Raw genomic sequence first — 25,867 nt, 5'->3', positions numbered from 1 at the left:
TGTTATTTATGATTAACATATATAAGGACAATAACACGGTGCATGTATACTTGCTTGCTGGATTTATTGCACAACTTTCCTACATCACCATGTTACAGAGGCAACAAGAGAAAGCAAATACTCTTGACCTGATTATCAGCAATGACTCTTCATACAATAAGGATCTGCAAATAAAAGAACCACTGGGTAGCAGTGATCACAGTGTATTGATGGGGGATTTATTAAAGATGTAACTATTGTCAAGGGTAAAAAGAAGGAATTTTCCTTTTGTGATGGTGACTAAAACAGTCTCAGACAGTTTTTAAATTCTTTCCCATGGGACCAACTTACCATACCAGCAGCAAATTCTAAATGGGAAACATTCGAAAAAGTAACTGCTTTTTTATACCAAATAAGAGATACCCATTCAAGGCTTAGACCTCAATGGATGTCAGACGAACCAATGATACTAGTGGAAAAGAAGAAAAATGCATGGGATGCTCATAAATATGCAGCAGATACAGAAACCTACAGTATGTATAAACTAGTCTCAAATCAAGCCAAAAAGTGGATAAGCTAAGGCAGATTATGAGAAGTCTTTGGCAAAGAATAAAAACAGAAGTAAGAAAGACTTCTTTACTTATGTAATAAACACTAGAAGGAAAAGGATGAATCACACCGGATATAAATAGTATGACTGTTGATGAGGCTCAGGTTCCTAACAAACTGAATAGATATTTTACATTATGTTTACAGATTAGAAATTTTTTTAGGGATACGGGTGCCAAAAGTATATCAAATTACAGGGAATTAGATGACTGCGATGAATGAGATGCAAAAGTGGAAGATAAATTCTTGAAGCTAAATGTAAATAAGGCACCTGGAGTGGATGGGATCTATCGAATCACATTAAGAGAGGCAGCAAGAAGACAGCAAACTGTTAGCCATAATTATGAGAGCATCCTTGGATTCAGGGGAGATCTCTATGGACTGGTGATGTGCAAATTGATACTGAATTTACAAAGGGGATCAAAGAGTGAAGTCAGTAATTACAGACCTATAAACTTGAATCCTGTTCCAGGAAAAATAATGAATAAACAAAAATAATGGATTAGTAAGTGGATAAACAGTGAGAAGTAATGCAGAACCACCTAGACAGGAATGTACTTATATGAGTTACAGCATGGATTTATAAAGGGACTATCTTGTCTGACCAATCTGAATGGATGCTATGATACAGTAGCAAAAGAACTGGATTCAAAAAATAATTGTGACATCACATATACAGATTTCAGAAAAGATTAAGATACTATACCACCTAAAACTCGGTTGTACAATCTGGAGCAGTATGGCGTTAGGGGAAAGTTACTGCATATGGATAAAGGAGTGGTTATCGATGGGCACTGCTTTTCTTTAACCAATGGGGTGTTTGTTATACCCATTGTTTTCAGTATTTATTAAAGATATCGAAAAAGGCATATCCAGTTCCATTTCTAAGATTGCAGATGATATGAAGTTTGCCAAGTTGGTAACGGCAGCAATCAGGGTATGCTACTACAACAAGATCTAAAAATAATCAATCACATGGGCCGAGAAAATGGCAAATGAAGTTTAACGTTGAAAATGCAAGATATTGCATATAGGTATCAGTAATCCCAGAATAACATACCAACTGTGAGGCACCACACTCAGTTCAGTGGTGAATGAAAAAGACCTGGTGGTAATTATGCAGTCAGACATGAACCGTGCAGACAGAATACTAGGACAGCTCATGGAGTTTTGTCAATGATATTCAGGAATTTTACCAGCAAGGATAGGAAGGTGATTGTGCCATTGTATAAAGCAATGGTTAGGCAACATCTTGATGTCTAGTAGTCTCGTTTGGAAACTAGGTACCTACAAAGAAGTCTATGAATGGTTGGATTAAGCAAAAAGTTGATGACACCCTTAAGGCACCTGGAGTGGATGGGATCTATCCAATCACATTAAGAGAGGCAGCAAGAAGACAGCAAACTGTTAGCCATAATTATGAGAGCATCCTTGAGAGCATCTCGAAGTCCTTGAGGTTGTCAGACATTCTCTCAGATATGGCAGACAAGCTGTACTTGCTACCTGGGAGTCTAAAATGCTGATGGAACTGTTATTTGGATGACATTCAAGTCAAGTGGACCCAATTTTGGCGAAGTCCGAATGGTCTGTGACAGCCAAATCCTCTGCTGCACCTTCACGATGGTGGGACTGTTAGAAATAATGGGTATAACCTCCATGTGAAAGCACTGTGGATGACCACTCAGGTGTGAACCAACATAAGCAGAGGTTGAGGTGTGGTGCCCACGCCACATGGAGGAATGCCACCCCTCTGTGTTACCAGGCAATACTAGGTGGTATGACTCTCATCAACCAGCACAATACCATAAATTTGCTTATTAGACGCTTGAAGTGGTGGAACCCATGTTTAGTCTCCAGAGCTAAGTTCCGGTCGACCCTTCCCTATCTCTTCCATCATGCAGTATGACTGATCACTTTTGAAGTTATGATGAGCATCATGGCAAGATTCAACCTTCCTTCCATTTCGAGGGTACAGCTCTAAAACGGTGTTCACAGGCCAGCCACTAGTTAGTACACTGGACCGAACCTATTGGTAACTCTTTAGGAGGCTTCCAGAACAACTAGTGTATAATCTTGCTACCTCTACTCTGCCAGATAGTGACTGGAGGGAGTCCAAGTAGTGTATATGGGGGAGGGGGGCATTGTCGAGGCCATGTTATGTCACGGTTTTTTTTTTGTTTTGGTTTTTTTTTTTTTTTTTTTTTTTTAGGAGAATTAGCAACTAAGGCCATATTGCTCCAGGATATGCGGTGGTCATTCCCTGACCTTTCCGCATCCTCCATATTTGGTGGTGACGGGCTCGAACCCCGGTCTAATCAAGAAGCGTGTGCTATGCACTGCTGCTCCTTCCCACCTGGCTACGAAGGCCCCGTTATGTCACGGATCTGGGTATATTCTTACAATGTGTATGCCATATTCAAAAATTTCATTACTTCATACAGCATGTCCTCCCCACTTTTTCTCACTATTGAATACACCATGATTTGTCAAACAAATAGAGTAAGCTTATCTGCTAAAATATCTAAACCTCCCAAACACTTCCTAGTTCGTTTCACAAATACACGTGGTCTCGATTCTAATCTCAACGCTGTCCATGTCCACTTGCAGTCTGCCAAACCCCATGTACTTTTTCTGACAGAATCTCAGTTATCAGTTGATTCAACTACTGCTCATCTCAGTTGCCCAAATTATTCACTGTACGATTCCTTTCGTTTCAAAGGTGGTACTTGTGCATATGTCCATTCCGATATTCAATGTCAGAGACTTGGTAATTTGGAATCTCCTCTCTTCGATCTTCTCTGGCTTAAAATCACTCTACCTCATTGTGTCGAATTCATCTGTTGTCTCTACCGTTCTCCCAACTACACTAATCACTTGGAGCTCTTTGGCTTCCTCTCTTTGTAACTTGACATTCTCCAGTCCAACTTTCCTAACAGTGAGGTAATTTTCCTTGGTGATTTTAATGTTCACAACTCCAGCTGGCTACCATTTTCTAGTCACACTGACTCAGCTGGTCGAGATACTGAGGCTTTTCCAATTGCTAATGACCTTGCACAGATTGTTCATTTACCTACAGGAGTACTGGACAATCCTAACCATACAACTAACACGCTTGATCTTTTTCTCATAAACAACCCTTCTAAGTACATGGTCAAAGTGAATGGTCCTTTAGGCACCTCAGATCACAACTTGGTAATTGTCTCTTCTCCAATGGAGCCTTTATCTCATGGCTATTCCAAACCTCGTGTTGTTTGGCATTACAAGAATGCAAAATGGGATGACCTGCGAGATTTTTTTTCTTCTTTTCCTTAGTTGGATTACTGTTTCAAAACTTCTGATGTCAACATTTGCTCAGATCATATCAGTGAAATTATTCTTGTAGGAATGGAATCCTTTATTCCACACACCACTTTAAAATCTCGTCCTTTATCTAAACCTTGGTTTTCCAATAAATGTGCTACGGCTGTTCAAGAGAAGAATGTTGCATAGCATAAACAGCTTGTTTCCAATTCTTCAGTTTCATTTTCTGCCTACACCAAAGGCTGAAACAACTGTAAAGAAGTTATTAATCAGTCCAAACTAGATTTTGAACAGGCTAAAAATAGAAAACTTGCTTCTTGCCCTAATGGTAGCCAGCATTCTGGTCTCTTGCAAAAGCTATTGGCTGCAACTTTTGCCCATCTTTGCTCTCACCTCTGTCAAAACCAGGTGAATCTGTTGTCACTTCAGCAAAAGATAAAGCTGACCTGCTAGCATCCCTGCTAGCAGCTGCAAAAACCATAGTTGGTTTTTGCAACTCCGCTGTTGTTTAAGAAGTTCTTTAGCCATATTTAGCCGCTTGATTGAATATTTTTTTACATCGAATTATTTCTGTAAGTAGCTTATAGACGTAGTAAGGACCGTTAGTTTATTCTGAATTGAGACAGCGAGATTTGAAAGCTAATTAATACTTAAGTGTCCGTAGATTACCGTTCGTAACTTTCCCGCCTTTGTGATACGATAGTTATATACCGTACTAGATAGCGTTAGTTGAACTTCGTTAGCAGTTAAATTGTACTTTTAAATAAATACATATAACGACTTAGATTACAAACGTAACATAATTAATTATAATTAATTAATAGAATCATGACTCAGACCAGAGCAGCAAAGCAAAAGGCTCAAGCTAATGGAAGTGCTGTGGCTCAGAGTAGAACTGAGGGGGGCAGTTGTCCTCTGACTCACAGCCTTATAAAATGCACTGTTTGCTTGATTTGCAGAGAAATCGGGTACGGGACATGATACTGCCATGGGGGATGTCTTTGTGTGTGCGCGATGCAAGGAGTGTATCGATATCAGGCAACAACTCAGCGTTCTTGTGGGCCTATATGAGAGCTTGAAGGACAGGGTGGATGCCCTCGAAGAAACTAAATTGAGGGGCCCATCAAGCTCTCAGCTGCCCACATCAATGCCAGAGCTTGCACTTGGGCATCACGTGACACAGAGGCAACCCCCAAGGCAGAATGCGCTGGTCCCGAAGGAACCAGTAGTTGTTGGTGACTCTATTGTCAGGGAAACGGGTAACATGCTTTGTAAAAAGGATAGGTGGAACAGGACCAGGGTTAGTCTGCCAGGGGCAAAGGTTGATGACGTTGTAGAGCGAATATTATCTTTTAAGGGCACAAAAGGTGATATAGTAGTACACGTTGGCACTAATGATATTAAGAGTAGGAGACTGGCAGAATTACTTAACAAGTACAGGTCACTGTTGAACAAAAGCCGAGAATTAGGGTTGAATTTGAAAGTGTCTGCAATTCTGCCCAGACATGATAGGAGGGAGTATATGATGAGAGCCTTGTCGATCAATTCGGCCCTGGAAAGATTGTGCAAGGCTAAAGGGGTAGAATTTTTTTCAGCCTGGACTGTACTTGTTAACAGGAGAGATTGCTTCTACAGGGATGGGATACACTTAAATAGAAAGGGTGCAAGAATATTTGCTGATGCTATTGAGGCAGTGTTAGGTGGGTCGGAAAACTGCTAGCTTTTGGGGCAGACAAAGACCAATAGATTAACAGTAGCCACTGGCAGAAGTGAAAGAGATTCTTGCACTGCTTCTATTAGAATGAGCAGAAGCCTGAAAAACAAGATGCATGATATTTCAGAGACTGCTGGGAGCCATTGCGGTACAAGTAAACACATGGGTTGTGTTAGGGTAGCTAAGAATAGAAACAGATGCAGGTATACTTGCGTGTACACCAATGCTAGGAGTTTAGTAAATAAATTTGATGAATTTGAGGTATTGCTCAAAACATCAAAGGCAGATATTGTTGGGATATCAGAGACGTGGTGTCACACAGATATAAGGGAATGCAGAACTGGAATTTGGGGAGTACGTCTACAGAAAGGATAGACAGGATAGCAAGGGTGGGAGAGGTTATGCTATTAGTTAAGAAACACATAAAAACCAAGGAAGTGAAGCCAGTCGACATCGCTGGACAGTGCAGTGTTGAGTCAGTTTGGTGTGACATAAGCATTGGCAGATCAAAATTGAGAGTAGGAGTGTGCTATAGGCCTAATGACTCTGATGAGTATAATAAAAAACTGTATAAGGAAATAGAGTGGGCCAGTAAATCAGAGAGTCTTATAATGGGAGATTTTAATTTCCCAGATATTGACTGGAATTTGGGGGCTGGTCACTCACACACTAGCAGGGCTTTTGTGGATTTATTGAATGATTGTTTTCTACATCAGCATGTTCGGGAGGCAACTAGAGGGAGTAATACTCTTGATTTGATTATCAGCAGTGATTCTTCATGCATTAAGAATCTGCAGATAAATGAACCACTAGGTGGCAGCGATCACAGTGTGCTGAAGTGGGATTTACTCAAAGAGGTAACTACCATTAGGGGTAAAGGGAAGGGTTATTGCTTCCGTAAAGGCGACTACGATGGACTGAGACAGTATTTAAATTCTATACAGTGGGACCAACTGATGATGTTACCAACAGCAAATTCAAAATGGGAAGCATTCAAAGAATTAATCTTGGAAGCTGCTAGGTTTTACATACCAACTAAGAAATATTGTTCAAGGTTTAGGCCAAAATGGATGTCAGATGAACTAATGAGGCATATGCCAGAGAAAAAAAATGCATGGGATACTTACAAATTAACACATGACACAGAAGCCTATGATAGATACAAGTTGATATGCAACCAAGTTACAAAGGAGGTTAGGCAGGCGAAGGCAGATTACGAGAAATCCTTGGCAAGAGATGCAAAGAAAAACAGCAAAGAATTCTTTACTTATGTAAACTCTAGAAGGAAGGGGATGAATCAGATTGGTCCACTTGATATTGATGGGTCAACTGTTGATGACCCTGCTCAGGTAGCTAACAAACTAAATGAATATTTTGCATCGACATTCACACATGAGGAGTTATTCAGCGAGGGGAATGCCAGAGGTGTATTCAACTCTAGCAGTAAGCTACAGAATCTTGAAATAACTGGGAGTAAAGTGGAGGAGAAACTGTTGAAGATAAACACAAGAAAGGCACCTGGGGTGGATGGGATCTATCCAGTTATATTAAAGGAGGCAGCAAAGGAAGTAAGCAAACCCATAGCCATAATTATGAGGGCTTCCTTGGACTCAGGGGAGGTACCCATAGACTGGAAATGTTCAATAATGAGCCCAATTCACAAAGGAGGATCAAAGGCTGACACAAGTAATTATAGACCTGTGAGCTTAACTTCTGTTCCAGGAAAATTAATGGAGGCACTGGTTAAAGAAGCACTGCAGGATCATTCAGACAAGACTTCAGTTATAGCTCGGACACAGCATGGTTTTGTTAAGGGGAAGTCTTGCCTGACCAATTTGATTGGATATTATGATGCAGTCACAAAAGAACTGGATGCAGGGAATAGCTTTGATATTATATACTTGGACCTTAGAAAGGCTTTTGATACTGTTGCACATGGAAGACTGCTACACAAATTGGAGCAGTGTGACATTGGAGGCAAATTGCTGCTATGGATAAAGGGGTGGTTGAGGGGGAGAAGACAGAGAGTGGTAATCAATGGACACTGCTCATCGTGGACTAATGTTATTAGTGGAGTCCCTCAGGGCTCAGTGTTGGGTCCATTATTGTTTTCTGTATTTATAAATGATATTGATGATGGTATATCAAGCTTAATGTCCAAGTTTGCAGATGATACAAAGGTTGGCAGGGTTGTCAAGGACATTACTGACACTATGTTTCTGCAACAGGATCTGGAAAGGTTGAGCAGATGGGCTGAGAGGTGGCAAATGAAGTTTAACATTGACAAATGCAAAGTACTACACATGGGAAACAGCAACCCCAGAGCAACGTATCAACTCTGTGGTACTACACTGACAGTGGTAGAGAATGAAAGGGACTTGGGGGTGGTTGTGCAGGCAGATATGAAGTTCTCTGAGCAGTGCAGACAGGCTGCAAGAGTAGCTCATGGAGTATTGTCAATGATATACAGGAATTTTTCCAGCAGGGATAAAGAGGTGATTATTCCCTTGTATAAGGCAATGGTCAGGCCACACCTAGAGTACTGTATACAGGTCTGGAGGCCTCATTTCAAGAAGGATATAGAGCTGCTGGAACGAGTACAGAGAAGGGCAACAAGATTAGTGAATGGAACAAAGGGGTGCTCTTACGAAGAAAGGCTTAAGTTTTGCAAATTATAGTGTCTGGAGACTAGGCACCAGCGAGGTGATCTGATAGAGGTGTATAAAGCCTTGAATGGTTTGAGCATGCTCAATGCTGATGGGATTCTTCCTCTAGCTCAGAATAATCACCTGAGAGGGCATAAATTCAAATTGAGGAAAGACAGATGTAGGATAGACGTGCGGAAATTTGCCTTTAGCCAGCGGGTGGTTGGTTGGTGGAACAGCCTTCCATCCCTTCTAGTGGAGGTTGATAGCCTAAATAAGTTTAACGCTGAGCTGGACAGGTATTTTGAACGAACAGACGGGTGAAGTGGAAGTGGGGTTTTTTTTTTTTTTTTTTTTTTGGCTGATGCTGCATAAGCTTGCTTTCTTGCATCGAATGCCTCTACTAATGCTAATGCTAATCCCATTTTTCTTCCAACTCATGTATTAATGATCTTGGTAAAACACCTCCCACCATTTCCAACACGCTCTATTCAATGCCTCCTGTGGTCTTCCATTAAAAGGATGTCAGAAGGATTTTGACGAATCTTGATGCTCCAGGTCCTGATGGTATTTCTCCACTTGTGCTCAAAACCTGTGCTCCTGAACTTACTCCTGTTCTTTGCTGCCTTTTTTCACTTTCTTATTCCAAAGTTGTTTTTCCTTCTGCTTGGAAATTTGCTCACATCCAGCCAGTTCCTAAAAGGGTTGACAAATCCATCCCATCCAATTATCGTCCAATTGCAATTACTTCTACTCTTTCTAAAGTAATAGGGAAATCAATTAACCGCCAACTCTTAAACTACCTAGAAACCTTCCGTCTGATCAACGATCGCCAGTATGGATTCCGTCAGTGTCGATCCACTGGTGATATTCTGGCTTATGTTACCCATTTATGGACAAATTCAAAGGAAAGTTTAGTGAAACACAAACAGTTGCTCTTGATATCTCAAAGTCTTTTGATCGTGTTTGGCATAAAGGTCTTCTAAACAAGCTTCCATCTTATGGTTTGCCAACTGGTTTTTTGTAATTGGTTATCCAGTTTTCTCTCTGATTGCTCACTGAGGGTGATGGTAGATGGCTCTCAATCTTATAACTTTTCCACTAATGCTGGTGTCCCCCAAGGTTCAGTTCTTTCGCCCACTCTTTTCCTCTTGTATATTAATGATCTTCTTCCATTGACTGGAAATTCTATCCATAGTTTTGCCGATGACAGCACAATGCATTCCATTTTGAGAAACCTTGCCCGGCTCAATTTGAATATCTGCTACCAATTCCTTAAACGCTGATCTCCAGGTAATTCTCCAGTGGGGCAAAGACAACTTAGTTGATTTCAATCCTTCTAAACTTCAGTCTTGTCTTATATCTCGCAAAAAGGATTGTTCTGCTCCGATGCTTATCTTTGGTGACACTCCAATTTCTAGGCAAGTTGATATATCTCTTTTGGGGATTACCTTGATTTCTAATCTCTCTTGGCACAAGCACATTACAAATATTGCTTCCTCTGCATCTAAAAAACTTGGTTTTCTCTTTCGCTCTCAGCAGTACTTTTCTTCCAAACAGCTGTTCACTCTGTACAAATCGCAAATCCGCTCTACCATGGAATACTGTTTCCACATTGGGGCGGTGCCCCCAAAACCTCTCTCAGGCTTCTAGATTCCATTCAGAAGAGGGCTGTTAGGTTAATTAATGGCTCCTATCTAACAGTCTCTCCACTCAATGCCTCATAGACATACTGTTTCTGTTGCATACCATTTCTACAGATACTTTCATGGGAACTGTTCTTCTGAATTGGCTTCTATTATTCCTGCTCTCTGTTTCAAAACAGTCCAGGCAACATCCAACTTTTCATCTTCCTCGTTTATTCATTCAACTGCCGTTTTCTGGAACAACCTTCCTTCATACGTTTTACCTAAAGCACAGTACCAAGTACTATAGGTTCTAATGCCTCTGGTGTTTGGGGTTTTCATAAAAAAAATTCTTGACAGACAACACATGAGAGAGGGAGAGAGAATTTAAATTGAGGTAAAATGGTTGGAGGATAGATTTGTACAGAAATTTGCTTTCAGCAGTTGATTGTTGGAACAAACTCCCATCTCATGAACTGGGTAGTTTGAATAAATCGAAGTAAGAACTAAAACTTTAGAGAGTTTGAACAGATGATAATACTCCCAAAAATAAAAGCTTTTGAGATTATGTTTATAGGAACTTTCTTTGTGTGTGTGTAAAATATGATTCTACATTTGTTTCATGCAATTCTGAAACTCCTTGCATATTCGCATGTGTGTGTGTGTGTGTGTGTGTGTGTGTGTGTGTGTGTGTGTGTGTGTGCGTGTGCGCGCGTTTGTGTGCACGCACACGCACGTACACACAAAATGTGAGTAAACGATATAAAATTTTTAAATTTTTCATTAAAAAATAAAAAATTACATTCAGTAAATATTCCAATTGGTTAGTAAAAGGTGAAGCATTGGTATATGTTAAGCATAATTAATATAAATTATGCAGAGAACATGGAATTCTACAGCAAGTACAAACTAGTCAGTGATCAGGTCACTAAGAGGATTAATCAATCTAAGGCAGATGAGAAGGGCAATGTAAGTAATTGGGTAACAGACCTGTAAGACTGATTTCTGTTCACTAGAGAAGAAGAGTTTACACTATTTTGACAGTGAATACAATCATTAATTTTAATTAGTAGTCACACTGAGTGGCATGAACCACGATCCACTCAAAGCGTGCGTACTTCTGCATCCTGAAGCCTGACCAACTACTCGACTACATTGAACTATATATTATCGATATTACTTGTATATTTATTAATATTATTTAGAATTTAATATTACTATGCTATATAACAGCAACCCTGGCATGTTAGCTACCAGGTAGAATGCAGAATCCAAAAAATAATGGAGTCAGTGATTAAAGAAGTACTGTAGGATCACCTTGTGTGTGGTTTTTCACGTTATTATGGTGAAATGTGTTTCCCCTTTATTGAAATCTTCAATTGTATAAAAAACAAATTTTCAGAATCTTCTCTTCATTCCTCTTTAAGCTTCGTAAACTTGTTACTCCATGCAAATCGTGTTAGTTGCAATTCGTGCATTCTGCTAAAAAATGCTTATGCATGCTATTGAAATTTATAAAGAAAAGAGATTATCTTTGAATCAAACACCTCTTGAAGCATTTCTGAAGAAGACGACTCCTTGTGCAACAAACCAATGAGCGTAGAGCCAATAATGAGTGGTCGACGAGTGTGCATTTAGTGGATGAAGAAGAAGAATAACATTCTTTAACATTTGTAAGTCATAAATAATTTCTTTATAATTATAATTTGCATGATTTTACATTTCTTTGGATAAATCAATCATTGTTTAAACAAACTAATTAGAATTTCATTGTTGAGAATGTAACCCCTATTTTTAACATTATGTCTATGGGAAAAAATTTCCTGCTTTACGAGTTTTTCAGTAAAATGCACATCTATATTCAATTTCATCCTGTAAAAACTCTTTAATATCATATAACAAGTTTAATATCAGAGAATGAAATTAGATTTGCTCTGTTTAAATTTTCAGCCCCTCAAATCAACTGAAAGATGCCAGGCACTTCTAATTAATTCATCCTTCACTAAACCAGGAAGCATAAACGGATGGAGAGATTGAATATATATTTCACCCTGGCCAGGAAACAAAATGATATAGGAGAGGAGGAAAACATTTGAGAGAACTGATCACAATAGTCAAAACTAGTGTGTAATTATATAAATGCAAACCTTTTTATTATGTACCTTTTATTTCTCTGTATGAATTATCAAAAACATTTTCCTCTAGATAAATGGCATTCACATTCTTCTACTTATGCAATGTGCATAAAACAATATATAAATGTATTACAGGGTCAAGTTTATATATGTTCAATTTACACCCACATTTCAACTAGTCACTAACTACAGTTGTCTCCAGTCAACGTGATAAAATTTACAATATGTGTAAATATGTATACTGGCCTTCCTATTGCATTAATGCTTTCAGCACTCAAATATAAACATGGATACTAATCATAATGAAGTACAACACACCATATTGAAGCATACAACACTACTAACTATCCAAATAATAATGGGCAACTCCTTAAACAGTTACTCTTTTCAGAGAATACAAACACTTAAGTATCATCATCATCATCAGCCATTTTCAATCCACTGCAGGATGAAGGCCTCTCCAGCAACTTTCCAGTTCCTTCTGTTTTGAGCACTGGCCATCCATTTACTACCCACAAACTCATGAATTTCATCTATCCATCTCCGCGTTTGTCTTCCAGGTTTTCTTCTAGCGCCTCTTGGGTACCATTCTGTTATTTTCTTAGTCCATCTGTCATGTCTTCTAGCTATGTGTCCTGCCCAAGACCATTTTAGTTCTTTAGTTTTGATAAGAATGTCCTTTACTTGAGTTTGCTGCCTAATCCATGTGTTTCTCTTCTTATCTAACAGTCTGATTCCCAATATAATTCGTTCCATTCTTCGCTGTGTAATTCTCAGCTTCTCTTCCATTCTTTTGGTGAGTGCCCAAGTTTCACTTCCATAAATCACGGTGGGGAGTATACATTGGTTCATTATTTCACGTTTCAGACAAACCAGGATATTCCGATTCAGTATGTGACTATATTTCCTGAATGCTATCCATCCAAAATTTATTCTTCTCTTGACTTCCAGCCAAAGCTAATAACTTGTCCCAGATAAGTATATGACTCCACCTTTTCAATTACTGCTCCTTCAATCATTATTTCCCTTTCTGTGGCATACTTGTTCATCATTACTTTTGTTTTAGCCATATTCATCTTTAGTCCAAAATCCTTACTAACTGTGCATAACTGATTAAGATTTTCATCTAATTCTTCGGGATCGTGGCTTATAACCACAATGTCATCTGCAAATCGTAAATGGTTTAGGTACTCTCCGTTCACATCGACTCCTTTCTGCGACCAGTCTAATCTTCTCAAGGGCATCCTCAAGCATCCTCAAGGGCAGTAGTAAACAGTTTCAGAGATATTGTGTCTCCTTGTCGAACTCCTTTCTCAATTTTAAATTTCCTACTGTCTTTGTCTACTCTAACCAAGAAGGTAGCATTCTCATATATTTTCTTCAAAATCATAATATGTGGGGTATCTACGCCTTTTTTTCAAGAAAAGGGGTATCACCCTTTTCTTGAAAAAAAAAAGTGTTCATTACTGACAATCCTTGAGATTCTGCAAATTCCACAAGTCTTTCACCTCTTTCATTTCTTTCACCAATTCCAAAATTTCCTATAGTTCCCCTTTCTGCGCTGTTTTGTCTTTTTCCAACCTTAGCATTGAAGTCCCCCATAATAATTATAGCGTAGTGGGTTTTCTGCTCATCTAGAAGACTCAATTTCGGTGTACATTTCTTCAACCTCTTCATCATCATGGCTTGATGTTGGTGCATAAATCATTAAAACCTTTAGTTTGTACCTCTTAGAAATCCTGAGCATTAGTCTTGCCACCCTTGGTGATGTAATTTTGAATTCCAAAATGTTGTTTTTTAAACCTTTATGGACCAGAAACCCAGCTCCACCTTCACTCCTTTCACTGTTTCCATTGGTTTACAGCAGATTTCCACTTGATATACTTATAAGTGATTCATTTCTTCTTCTTGTTTCAGCCAAACCGATGATATTCCAATTCACATTTTCTAATTCCTTTTCCAGCTCTAATATCCTGTCTTCACTGATGAGCGATCTTACATTGTAACTGGCCAAGTTCAGTTTCCATGCATGGCAGCCTGGTTGCACCCAGAGATTCTTAGCACCCTCTTCCTCCACTCTAATCCTCTCGTTGCTGTAAGAGGGAGAATGAAAGCCGCTGGGGACTGAGGGCAATTTATTTTGTCGTGCTGTCATATGCTGGAGGGTTTGGTCTTTTCCTCTTCACGCTGACCAGGCATCTTGAAGAGAACCACTCTACACGTTCGTTGCCACCTAAGTGATGTAACAGGGCTTACCATTGAGGTGTGCAAGAGTGGATTTTAGGGAGGCAGGCCAACCGGACTTCTCCTAAATCTTCTGTAATAGAAAGATATTGGATCCATCAGTGTTTTAGAGTGAGTGTCAGATAACACACAGGATACCTGTTCCCCTCTAAGCCCCAACCCTTAACTAGATACAGATTAACCTGTAATAAAGTTACTCAAGGGGTTAACTCATGCTAAGCCAGATTACAAAACTCTTTAATTAAGAGTGCAAAAAAGAACCAACATGAATTTCTTCACTTATGTTAACAATAAAAGAAAATGTATCAAAATATCAGTCCACTTTATATCTGTGGTAACAGTATCAATGATCCTAAAATGGTTGCTGACGAGATGGATGAATATTTTGCATCCGCATTCCCATGTGAGAAAGTTTTTTCAAGTTTAAGATGCCAGTGTTCTAGCTAATACCAACTGGAAGTTTAACGATTCTATAACTGAGAAAGGAGTAGAAGTGAAGTTGAGTTGTTACAATTAAAATTGAATGTGGCACAAGGGACTGATAGAATCTAATTATACTGAAGGAAGCAGCAAATGATGCAAGCAAACCTTTAGCTGTTATAATATGCATTCTTGGGTTCAGGCAATGTCCCTATAGCTTGTAGATGTGAAAACATGCCTCCGGATTAAAGTTGGATTATAGGTTTGATTTCTATGCCAGAAAAGATTATGAACTTCCTAAGAATGAACTTCCTTCAAGCTTTAATGAAGCTTGAAGCTGTTGGTAAAGAATTGGATAGAAGGAATAACTTTCAGATTATTTAATTGATCTCAGTGAAGCTCTTGATAAAATTCTACAAGAATGGTTTTGTATAAATTAGAGCAATGTGGCATTAAGGGCAAGTTACTACTATTATTGGATAAAGGGATGCTTAAGTAGTAGAAGACAGTGTAGTTATAAATGGCCACTGCTCTTCATGGACCCATGTATCATTGGGATCCAAAATGGTTCAGTTCTTGGGTGAGTGTCTTGGCCCTTTGCTGTTTCTAATTAACTTTAATGATACTAATGCTAGACACTTCAAATTCATTATCTAAGTTTGCTGATAATATGGAAATGGATTGTAGTATTTAATGACAATAATCAAGATATGCTACTTAGACAAGATAAATTATCCTGATAGATTGAGAAACTGAGATCTAATACTGGAAAGCATTAGATCTCAGCATCTGAGTATCAGTAATCCTAGAGTAATAAAGCAACTGGGTACTCTTAAGGTTTTAATAGATAATTAAATGGATTTGGACTATACAATCTAATTAGATAGTATGAATCAGCGCTGTACTACTCAATATGTTCTACGTTGATAATAATATTAGTAAAATAATAAGAGGAGTTTACCTCAATATAGTGTGTAGAACACTTCCGTATGATACCCTCCAGAAATTAAAACGGAAAAAACCGACAACTTACCAGTACATTAGAGTAAAATATAAATAATTAAATAATCAATTTAACACAATTCAAATCAATTTAAAACAATTAAAAATCAAATTAACGCAATTAAAAGAATCTAACGAAAATATTCAAAACGATTTTCCTTCCTCAAGTAAGGAAGGAAAATCGTTTTGAATATTTTCGTTAGATTCTTTTAATTGCGTTAATTTGATTTTTAATTGTTTTAAATTGATTTGAATTGTGTTAAATTGATTATTTAATTATTTATATTTTACTCTAATGTACTGGTAAGTTGTCGATTTTTTCGTTTTTTCTGTTTCAATTTCTGGAGGGTATCATACAGAAGTGTTCTACGCAGTATATTGAGGTAAACTCCTCTTATTATTTTACTAATATACAATCTAATGAAATTTTCTAAACAGTGTAGACAGGCTAGTAAGACAATTTAAGGAGGGATTAGGTAAATACTTGAAGGAAATGGATAAATCAAAGTAGGGAAGGTGGGATTGGTTAGTTTTTTTTTTTTTTTTTTTTTGGCTGTTGCTACATATAAACTTGCCTTTTTTCCATTGTTTTGTTGAAACCAATACTGATATTCTGAGATTGGTGAGGGCTCTTGTCCTGATTATAGTCAGATCGATTATACTTCTGTGTAGTACCATTAAGTCTGGTCAATCTGGTGGACTTTAGAAAAAAATAATTTTTCTGGAGATCATGTTTGTCTGGGATTGTAGGGCTAGTAATCTTTTCCAGAGTGAGCTTCTTGAATAGGTCTGGGCCCTGGGCAGTCAGTTTACAAATTTCATAAATTTTTAAATTCATAAAATTAAAACAATCTATAATTAATCTATATATTTTATTGGATGAAAAACCTTGCAATTCTTACTCATAACAAAACTATCTCCCTGATGGTGAAAAATATCAGAAAAGTTCCATCTCAAAAGGAAATATCTCTCACTTTGACCAGAGACTCGAATCAAATCTAGGACTTTTCCACACAATGGAAGAGAGTAGCCACATTATTTGCAGCTTGGCTTGTGGCTAAATGTGGATCTTTACAGGGTGCAGAGCTGTGCTACTCTTTAATACTGCTTTTGTGATTCGGCTGAAGAGGGACAAGTCCATACATAATGTTATCAGCATGATACTCTTAGTCACAGTGCTTCTGAATATTCCATTTTTTTAATAAAGAGATCCATTCTGGTTAAATGCAGGCAAAGCTTCTATATCTATTTCCCATATGGTGGTTAATGAATCAATGAAATTTGATTGTATTTCCCAATCCTGAAGTCTAAAGACAGCATGCAGAGGTTCTGTTATCCTCTCAGCTTCAATACTTAATGTGTGCCCATCTGTATGGAGTTGTTGTTGTTGTTTGGTTTTTAGGAGCATTAGCAGCTTAGGCCATATTGCTCCGGGATATGCGGTGGTCATTCCCTGACCTTTCCGCATCATCCATATTTGGTGGTGACGGGCTCGAACCCCGGTCTAATCAAGAAGTGTGTGCTACGCACTGCTGCTCCTTCCCACCTGGCTACGGAGGCACCTGTCTGTATGGAGAATAATCTCTAAGCTATCCATATGATCTAGTCAAATGTACCTTTCATATCCTTTTCTATTGTGTAACCACCAGTGTGTGTGTGCCCAAGTTTACAACATTACATCATTCTGGATGACAGAATCCTCCCATTCAGGGTTAGAAGTAGAGCTGCCACCTCTTCAGGTTTAAGCATACCTGCCACCTCTTCAGGTTTAAGCATACCTTTTTTGGTTCTAGGCTTGGTGGTCATTTTTCAGGTCACAGAATGTTAGAGAAATAATAAAATATCTTTCATTCTGAGGCAATTTAATATTATCATATACAACAATGAGCCAAAACATTATTACCACTACCTAATATGATGATGGTCCTCCATGTGCAGCCAAAACAGCTCATACTCGGCAAGGCATAGACGCTACAAGATTTCTAAATTTGTCCTGTGGTATCTGGTACCAACACGTAACCAGCAGATCCTTTAACTCCTGTAAGGTCCGTGGCTGAGACGTCGCAGATCGCAGTTGCTGTTCCAACACAAACCACAGATGCTCAATGGGACTGATGTCAGGGGAATCTGGAGGCCAAGGCAATACCTGAAAGTCTTCATGTTCCGCGAACCAGTCTTGAACAATCCAGGTGGTGTGACATGGTGCATTATCCTGCCGAAAGATGGCACCACTAGAGAGGAAGACCGTTGCCATGAAAGGGTGTATCTGGTCAGCAATGATGTTTAGGTAAGTGGTAGATGTCAGAATGCCTAGCATATTGATGACTGGACCTAGGGTATCCCAGCAGAACATCCCCCCCCCCAAAGCATGACACTGCCACCATCGGCTTTTTTTCGTCCCACAGTGCATCCAGGCACCATCACTTCCCCAAGTAAACAATGCACATGTACCCGACCATCCACATGGTGCAACAGGAAATGTGATTCATCGGGCTAGATGACCTTCTTCCAATCACTCAGGGTCCAGTTTTGATGCTCGCACCCAATGTAGGCACTATCGCCGGTAAATCGTGGTTAGCATGGGCACTCGGAGCAGCCTGCAGCTACGCATCTCCATTTTCAGCAGGGTTTAATGTATTGTGTGTTATGACATATTACTCCCATCACCAGCATTCCAATTACTGGCGGGTTGCACCACAGTTGCTCTTCTGTTGCCACGTACCATCTGGGAGAGCCTTCACTCACCTTGAGCATTGATGAACGTGGTCATCCAACACCTCACCGGCAGTTCATGGTTTTCCCCTCCTCGGACCACTTTCAGTAGGTACTAACCACGGCTGACTGTGAGCACCCCACCAGCCGTAACGTTTCAGATATGCTCAGATCCAGTCGTCTGGCCATTGTCAATTTGACCTTTGTCAAACTCGCTTAAATCTGCTGCCTTTCTCATCTGAAGAACAGAGTAACACTGATTAATGGAACTCCATATCAAGTGTTTTTTATACTGAGTCCCGATCTACGCACACACCGTAGTTCGCCTGCAGTTGCTTCGATTTGCATAACGACTCGCTGGTCATAATGTTTTGGCTCATCAATGTATTGCATTCAACTCAAAAAGGGAAGGAAATTTCATATATTTTTTTTAGATTTTATGTAACTTAAAAAATATCTAATACTAGTATGATATACCACAAAGTTATTAATTATGATACCAATAAGGTCCTAAACTGGAAATTACTGGAAATCTGTACAAGTAAATAATTATCAGCAAAAGAAGTTCTTGTAGTAATTTTTAACTAATAAATAATAGTGCATTTGCATTATTACTACATAGTTGAAATTTTTAAACCAGTTTGTACACTGGCATCATTATTGCATCTCATATTCACAATAACTTGCCCTCCTTGTACTTCAAATAAGTAACATTTCCCCATTAGAGAATACTATTACTTATTTTCAGTTGAGTATACCCACTCAGACAGTACTATTTTGAAGCTATTTGGCATCTCATCAGTAACTGGATAATGTCATAGTTTGAGGCTTTCTGCCCTAAAATATTATTAGTCTAAGAAGCACGCCTTTGGTGTCTTCCATATTGTGTAAATGTTGGCAGGGTTGTTAACGACAGTAAAGACAGTATGCTACTCCAACTGGATCTAGATAAGTTGGGAAAATGGGCTGAGAAGTGGCAACTGAAGTTTAATATTGACAAATGCAAAGTACTGCATATGGGTAGCAATAACCAAAGAGAAACATACCAACTGTGTGGTACTACACTCAGGGAAGCAGAAAGTGAAAAATACCTGGGGGTAATTGTGCAGTCAAATATGAAGTTCGCTGAGAGTGCAGATGGGCTTTCCGAGGAAGATCATGGAGTCTTGTCAATGATATATAGGAATTTTGCTATATTTTTGCTATACCCATGCACACAGCTGAGCAATGTGCATGGGTGTATTTCTGTTCAACAACTTCTACAGCTAGACAAAAACAACTGTACACTTCTTTCCTCATTCACAGTACCATACCACAATGGTTACAAAAAATTCTATCATTATTTTTCCCTTTTGTTCTTCAACAAAATTTGTTTGAAGCAAATGAGGCAATTTCCAAGTCAATGATTCATGCTTTTCTTCAACAAAATTTGTTTGAAGCAAATGAGGCAATTTCCAAGTCAATGATTCATGCTTTGCAGGTCAAAGAAAAAAACACAAAGTCTATCCCTAATGATGATGGATTGTTATTAGATACTGTTATGAGATCACTGCAAATAGTCATCACCCTGGTTGCCAATAGGCATCTCAGGTACCACAGGAGGAGTGCCAGGGATCAACTCATGTTGAAATAAGTCCTTGATCTTCCATGATAGCTTCCAGATGAGTTGCCTGGCTTTTTCAATTATTCAGGCATACAATCGGTCAAAATTCTTTCATCATAATTCATAGTATGCTAAACTTTACCTGCCTTCTTTGAATCTACAATGCCATTCAAATAGTAATAAGAGCCAAAGGATTCTCTTTTTAAGTATGACATCAATGTTTCAGATGCAGATTTCCGTAGGCATTAGAAAAATCTAGTGTGCAAGATTGTAAAATTTGGATCATCAAGTCTTAGTTGTCAACTGCGGTAAATTCGAAAAATTAGCACTAGAATATATCCCACAGATCTGACCATCGAACGCACCAACTCCAAAAGCCACCTACAAGCCATATACCTTGACAGCGAAATAATCATCAAAGAAAATAATAACTACACAGAACATTTTGACAAAAGAGACCATTTTGACTTCCCAGTCATTAGACTCAAACTGGGAGACCAATTTAGTTAAACAAATACATGGTAACGTAATCAGAAATCAGACTAAAAAAAATATTACACATCTGTAGGTAATCAGGAAAACATACTGAATGCTTTACAAAAACTAATTTAATTCAGAACAAAATGCCTGTCAAATTCATTAGATACCACGTTAAAGCAGCCATTCAAGCCAATCTAACCCTACATCACCCCAACTCTAACCCTACATCATCCCTGCTCTAACTCTAGCCCAAATAGTTGCTCTGTGACCCTATAAGGGTCACAGAGCAACTATTTGGGCCCCTATTAAACCCCCGGGTTCATTGCGCTCAGACAAGGCTCGTTGCCTGACCGCACCGCAACCTGGACGTCCAAATTCAACCCCTAATATAACAACTATACCCATGCACATGGTTAGCATGGGCACTCGGTTACTCATGCTGACCTGACTATATTAAACCCCATAACCATCACCATGCTTCATAGCACAAACTTCATTGGATATTTGACATTAGATAACAAAAGGGACACAAATAACAACATAAGCTAACATGCTACAGATTATAATAAAGTTTAAAGCACCACAGGGTTATAATCACCAAAAGGAAGGTATGTAAATATGTATATAGTTATCCGAATGGGCATACATGGGCTGTTATGCTGTAGAAAGGTTATACCAGTCTTTGTCCAGCGGATAGCATTACACAAAAAAAACTGTAATCCTTAATTGTAATTACCAATATGTAATCCTTAAAATTGCATTTACCCAAAAATCAATATAGGTATTTACCTAACCATCGGTTACAAATTGAATACACGTCATCTAGTTACAAATTAACCCTCCCTTAAAACATACATTATAATTAAAAACAGACCAACCAACAAATCAGACCAGATGGCGCCCCAACCCCCTATAAAGCGGTTCCCGGGCAACTTACACGTCCTTGGTCCCACCAACCTACAGCCATACTGATCACAAGTAAATACCTATATACTTTTATAGTAACTATGATACATACCCGTCGGGCTTTAGGTCTCAATCCCAGTTTGCAGCTAATAGTAATCCAAAATTTAAAACTCAAGTTAACCAAAAATTAACAATTACAGATTCAATTGATTTACTTGAATTATTAACTTAGGACAACCATAACCTAAAAATGAGTACTTACAAAGCAAAACTGTTATTGAGACCACAGAAACAGGTATGCCCATGGCATTCTTTTAGTATGGCTATCTATCTGCTCAAAGTCCCCGAGGAAGTAGCAGAGAGCCATGTGAAAGAAAGTCACCTTCCTATTTTATATTTATACTTTATATTTTATACCTTATACTTTAACTTGATTCCATGTTAATAGATAACATGGAACCATAGGCGAGCCAACAACTGCTAGTAGAACTACCGCTAGCCAGTTAGTTATGCCTTAATTACCGATAATACTTCCCGCCAAAAAAAAAAAATCCCCACCACCTGCAAAGCAAAATCTATCGGGATCTCGACCTAATATATATATATATATATATAAATGACCAAGGTGGCAGCGTGCCAGTATATTTATGTGTGGGTACGCTAGCGGCTCCTAGCGTTAGGTATACCCACTTGCTTCTGTAAGGTCATCCACGTTCTGTATGCACTACATAACATAACCACTTTTATTGTACCCACACATAAATATACTGGCACGCCACCATCTTGGTCACTTGGTCAGCTTTACAAAGTAACGCTAAGTCCCTTTCTTCCTGCCTATTCCAATATTCATTACTTTAGTTTTTTGCAGTTTTTTCAATTCTTTTCACTTGCTTCTGTAAGGTCATCCATGTTCTGTATGCACTACGTAACATAACCACTTTTATTGGCACAATCTATTAGACTCTTACCGCAAAATTTTTTAAAAAATTTTAATATTTCGTTCTCAACACGTAGCAACCGCTCACGTGCACTACAGCATACAGAACATGTCCGAAACAGAAGCAAGAACATTGCTGTCTTTTTCATAATTTCGGTGGATGACCTCTGATGATGACACTGAGATTGTGAAAGACACCGCAATGTTATCTTATTTTGGCTGCCTTTTCACTTCTTATCTTTATTTTTAACTTCCTGTCTATTTCTTCTTCTTTTTCATACCACATATCGCTCACAGTGTAAATCACAATATACTTTATATATATATAATCAGTAGTCATTTATTCTGTTTGATTTATGGTCAGTGTTATTTAGGTATAGCAATTTTTGTAATTCTATGCAGCAGTGCAGTAATGTGTATTGCAAGATTAAGCAATCGGGCATAAGATCATTGCAGTCTGCGGAAGCACATCATCGAATGCATTTCAAAGCAGCTGAGTTACTGGTCAACTGACATGGGTGAAAGAAACCTCCATCCTGCAAATAGCAGTTATTTCCAAAATATTCTCGTTCCTGACCAGTAGTAATCACAAGATACTGTTACCTAGTAACACTTGTCAGCCAATCAAGAACCACTGTATGACCTGGACAGCAGAAATGCCTGTGGCTAAATCAGAATCACTCTTCTGGTTTAATCTGCTATGGTAATCAATTTTCAAAATGGAAGTGGACAATTTGAAAAATGCTGGTAAAATATATTTGCACATAAAATTCTTCAACCCATCTAGGAATAATAACCTCAATACATAGATGTAAGCTACACTGGATTGAAAAGCTATGCTTGGATTTTTCAAAATTGGTACAGCATTTAAGAGAAACAAGCAAATTACATTGTTCAAGCCAAACAAACAGAAATTTTCTACATGAGTGGCAATAACATGTCTATAATTATCAGCTTGCTTGCCTTGTTTAGGATTGCTTTCACTAGAAGTCTGCAATCCAGATGTTCTTTTTCTTGTAGAGAGGTCATTAATTTGTCTTCTTTCAAAAGTTATTTTGGATCATGAACTGGATTTAGCTTTGTATCAGGGGCACTCACTAGTGATCGCTTGTTGTTTTTGATTTGGTAACTCTGAAGTGCTAATATGGCTTTTCTGACTATTTCTAACCTCCTCTTTGCGCATACTTATCAAAGTTTGCCACTATTCTGTCAGACTAGTTATACATTTCATCAAAAACAGCCTACGTGTACACGCAACTTCAAAATCTTTTTTTCTTCAGTGGCATGCATCAGTTGAAATTGTTTAAATCTATCTTTCCTTTTAGCACTTCTCTCTAGATAGTAGAGAATGTCGACCAAGTATTCATCCACTTTCGACATGCAGTTCCCTTTTCAGCACACAAATTAATAAGGTGACAAAGACAGTCTATAACAATCAAATGCTCAACTTTCTCTTTTACCCTTGCTACTCCAATAAATGTCTATTATAAGACGCATTATCAACACTAAGTGCCAGACAATAATTTTTTTGTAGGAATCCCACATACTGTCATGTTGTTCACAAGATGCCCAATGTTGCAATTACCTTCCAATTTTGGCACCGGATATAAGCTGCTTTTGATGTGGCTTTTTTTTTTTTTTTTTTTTTAAGGAAAAGTCATCACAATAGGATATAGATTGGAATCACTTTAATCATTGCCATCTGTAGCAATCAAAAGTGGCCCATTTCTCTGAGCCATCACTACTCCTTCTCTCTCTATCCATATAATTTAACTTGTTTTTGTTTTTCCATGGCCGTAGTTTTCCTATTTTGCTATCAAGAAACATATTTCTAAAAAAAACACTTGAATGATCAGCACAACCCAGAGAAAAGATTATGATCTAACAATAGATGCAAATAAACATTCAGCACATATGACATCATCACAACTAAGAAATGCAACATCTATTTTTGCATATTTTCTATGCACTGCACATTACTATTATGCTCATTTATTTGCAAATGTGATTTCATCACACTTCCCACTACTTGAAATTTAAAAATCACATATACACATAGTATGGATGGCAAATGCATTAATGCTTTCAGATTTTACAATACATGGAAAAAATAGCATATTTCTTCTGAAATTTAATGTCATATTTCTATGGCATCTTACTGAAAGACACGGTTAATTAACTCTGCACCACAAAGCCCAATGAAATATCAATATTACAGCAAGCAAAGCTATTATTGCACATTTATATTTTGCAACACAGACCCACAGCACGCCTGATAGGCAATTCATAAATGAAAATAAGCGGAAATTTGCAAATTAAAAAAAAAAAAAAAAAAAAAAAATAGTATTAACAGTATTTATTTTTTTGTAAAATAAATATTATGTTTACATATAAACAAAGGAATTTGTACAAATTCAGATGTTTTGTATAAAGGATACCTAAAGTTGAAGAACAAGAACAAATATACTGCAGAGCTTCATGTAACTTTTGAAGTTTTTTTTATAAATGCTAATATCGTGGATGCCTCAAGTGAGCTTCCAATTAAATCTGCTTAAAGTTGAAGAACAAGAACAAATATACTGCAGAGCTTCACTGGAACTTTTTGAAGTTTTTTGATATTCTTTTTTATAAATGCTATTATCCTTGATGCCTCAACAGTAACAGAAAGAAGAAAATAGGATTACAATAGAAATACATAAGCAGGACCAAGAGCCACTAACAATTATCTGGTATTGTAATAGCTCTTAATCCACTTTAGGAAAAATTCAAATAATAATAATAATAAATTTCCATTTATACTCTGTATGGCCTGGAGCCATAAGAATTTACAACTCTGTTGCAGCTGTTTTCTTGCAGCAGATATATAACTGTAACAACAGTTTATACTCCATAACACAGGAGTGTTTTGCGTAGTTGAGCATGACAAATTCTGCCAAAAGCCTTAAAAATATCATCAAAGGGTGTGGTATATTACAAATATACCACATCCACCTATTTGCCAACATTAATCACATGAAATCACAATAGGAACACTATATTCAGGTCTGAAGGTGGCACTTAAAAAGAAAGATGGGGGGCCAAAAATAATGATCAGATCAGTAAGGAGAACTAAATGTTAACCTTACACAGAATGGGTGAGGTATGAACTGCAAAACCCAACAATAGATACCATATGGGGAACGTGATTGAGAGGTTCAAGGAAGAGAACTATATTAAACAAGGTCAAGGACATATTTTCATTGAAAGGAAAGCAAAGAACCATGCAAAGAAATATAAAATATTACAAAGTGGGTTGGATCGCAAAGTTTATCTTCACAAGATCAATGACCCCTTAACATGTAGCATAAATAGCATAAATCACTTGAATAAGTTATCTCCCAAATTGGCTGAAATAGAGAGTTAAGTAAAGTTCAAGAAACTAAATGGACAAGTTAGTGCAATTGCATCATATTAGTATATAGTGAACCACCAAAGTAAGTGAAACGGCATCATTTTTGTTATATCTCATATTGTGAAATGATGCCAGTTCACCTACTTTATTGGTTCACTATATAAT

General features: G+C 38.0%; 1 protein-coding gene across 1 annotated transcript in view; it reads right to left on the bottom strand.

Moving 5' to 3' along the window:
- Positions 1–25,867, bottom strand: part of Ge-1 (Enhancer of mRNA-decapping protein 4 homolog Ge-1) — a 527,075-nt gene that overhangs the window by 422,658 nt on the left and 78,550 nt on the right. The gene's annotated exons all lie outside the window — the stretch shown is intronic.

The sequence above is a fragment of the Mastigoproctus giganteus genome, chromosome 4, assembly GCF_048544385.1.
Source record: "Mastigoproctus giganteus isolate SK-2022 chromosome 4, ASM4854438v1, whole genome shotgun sequence".
Lineage (NCBI taxonomy): Eukaryota > Metazoa > Arthropoda > Arachnida > Uropygi > Thelyphonidae > Mastigoproctus > Mastigoproctus giganteus.
The sequence above is the reverse complement of the archived record's forward strand: the minus strand, read 5'-3'. Positions and strand labels throughout refer to the sequence as shown.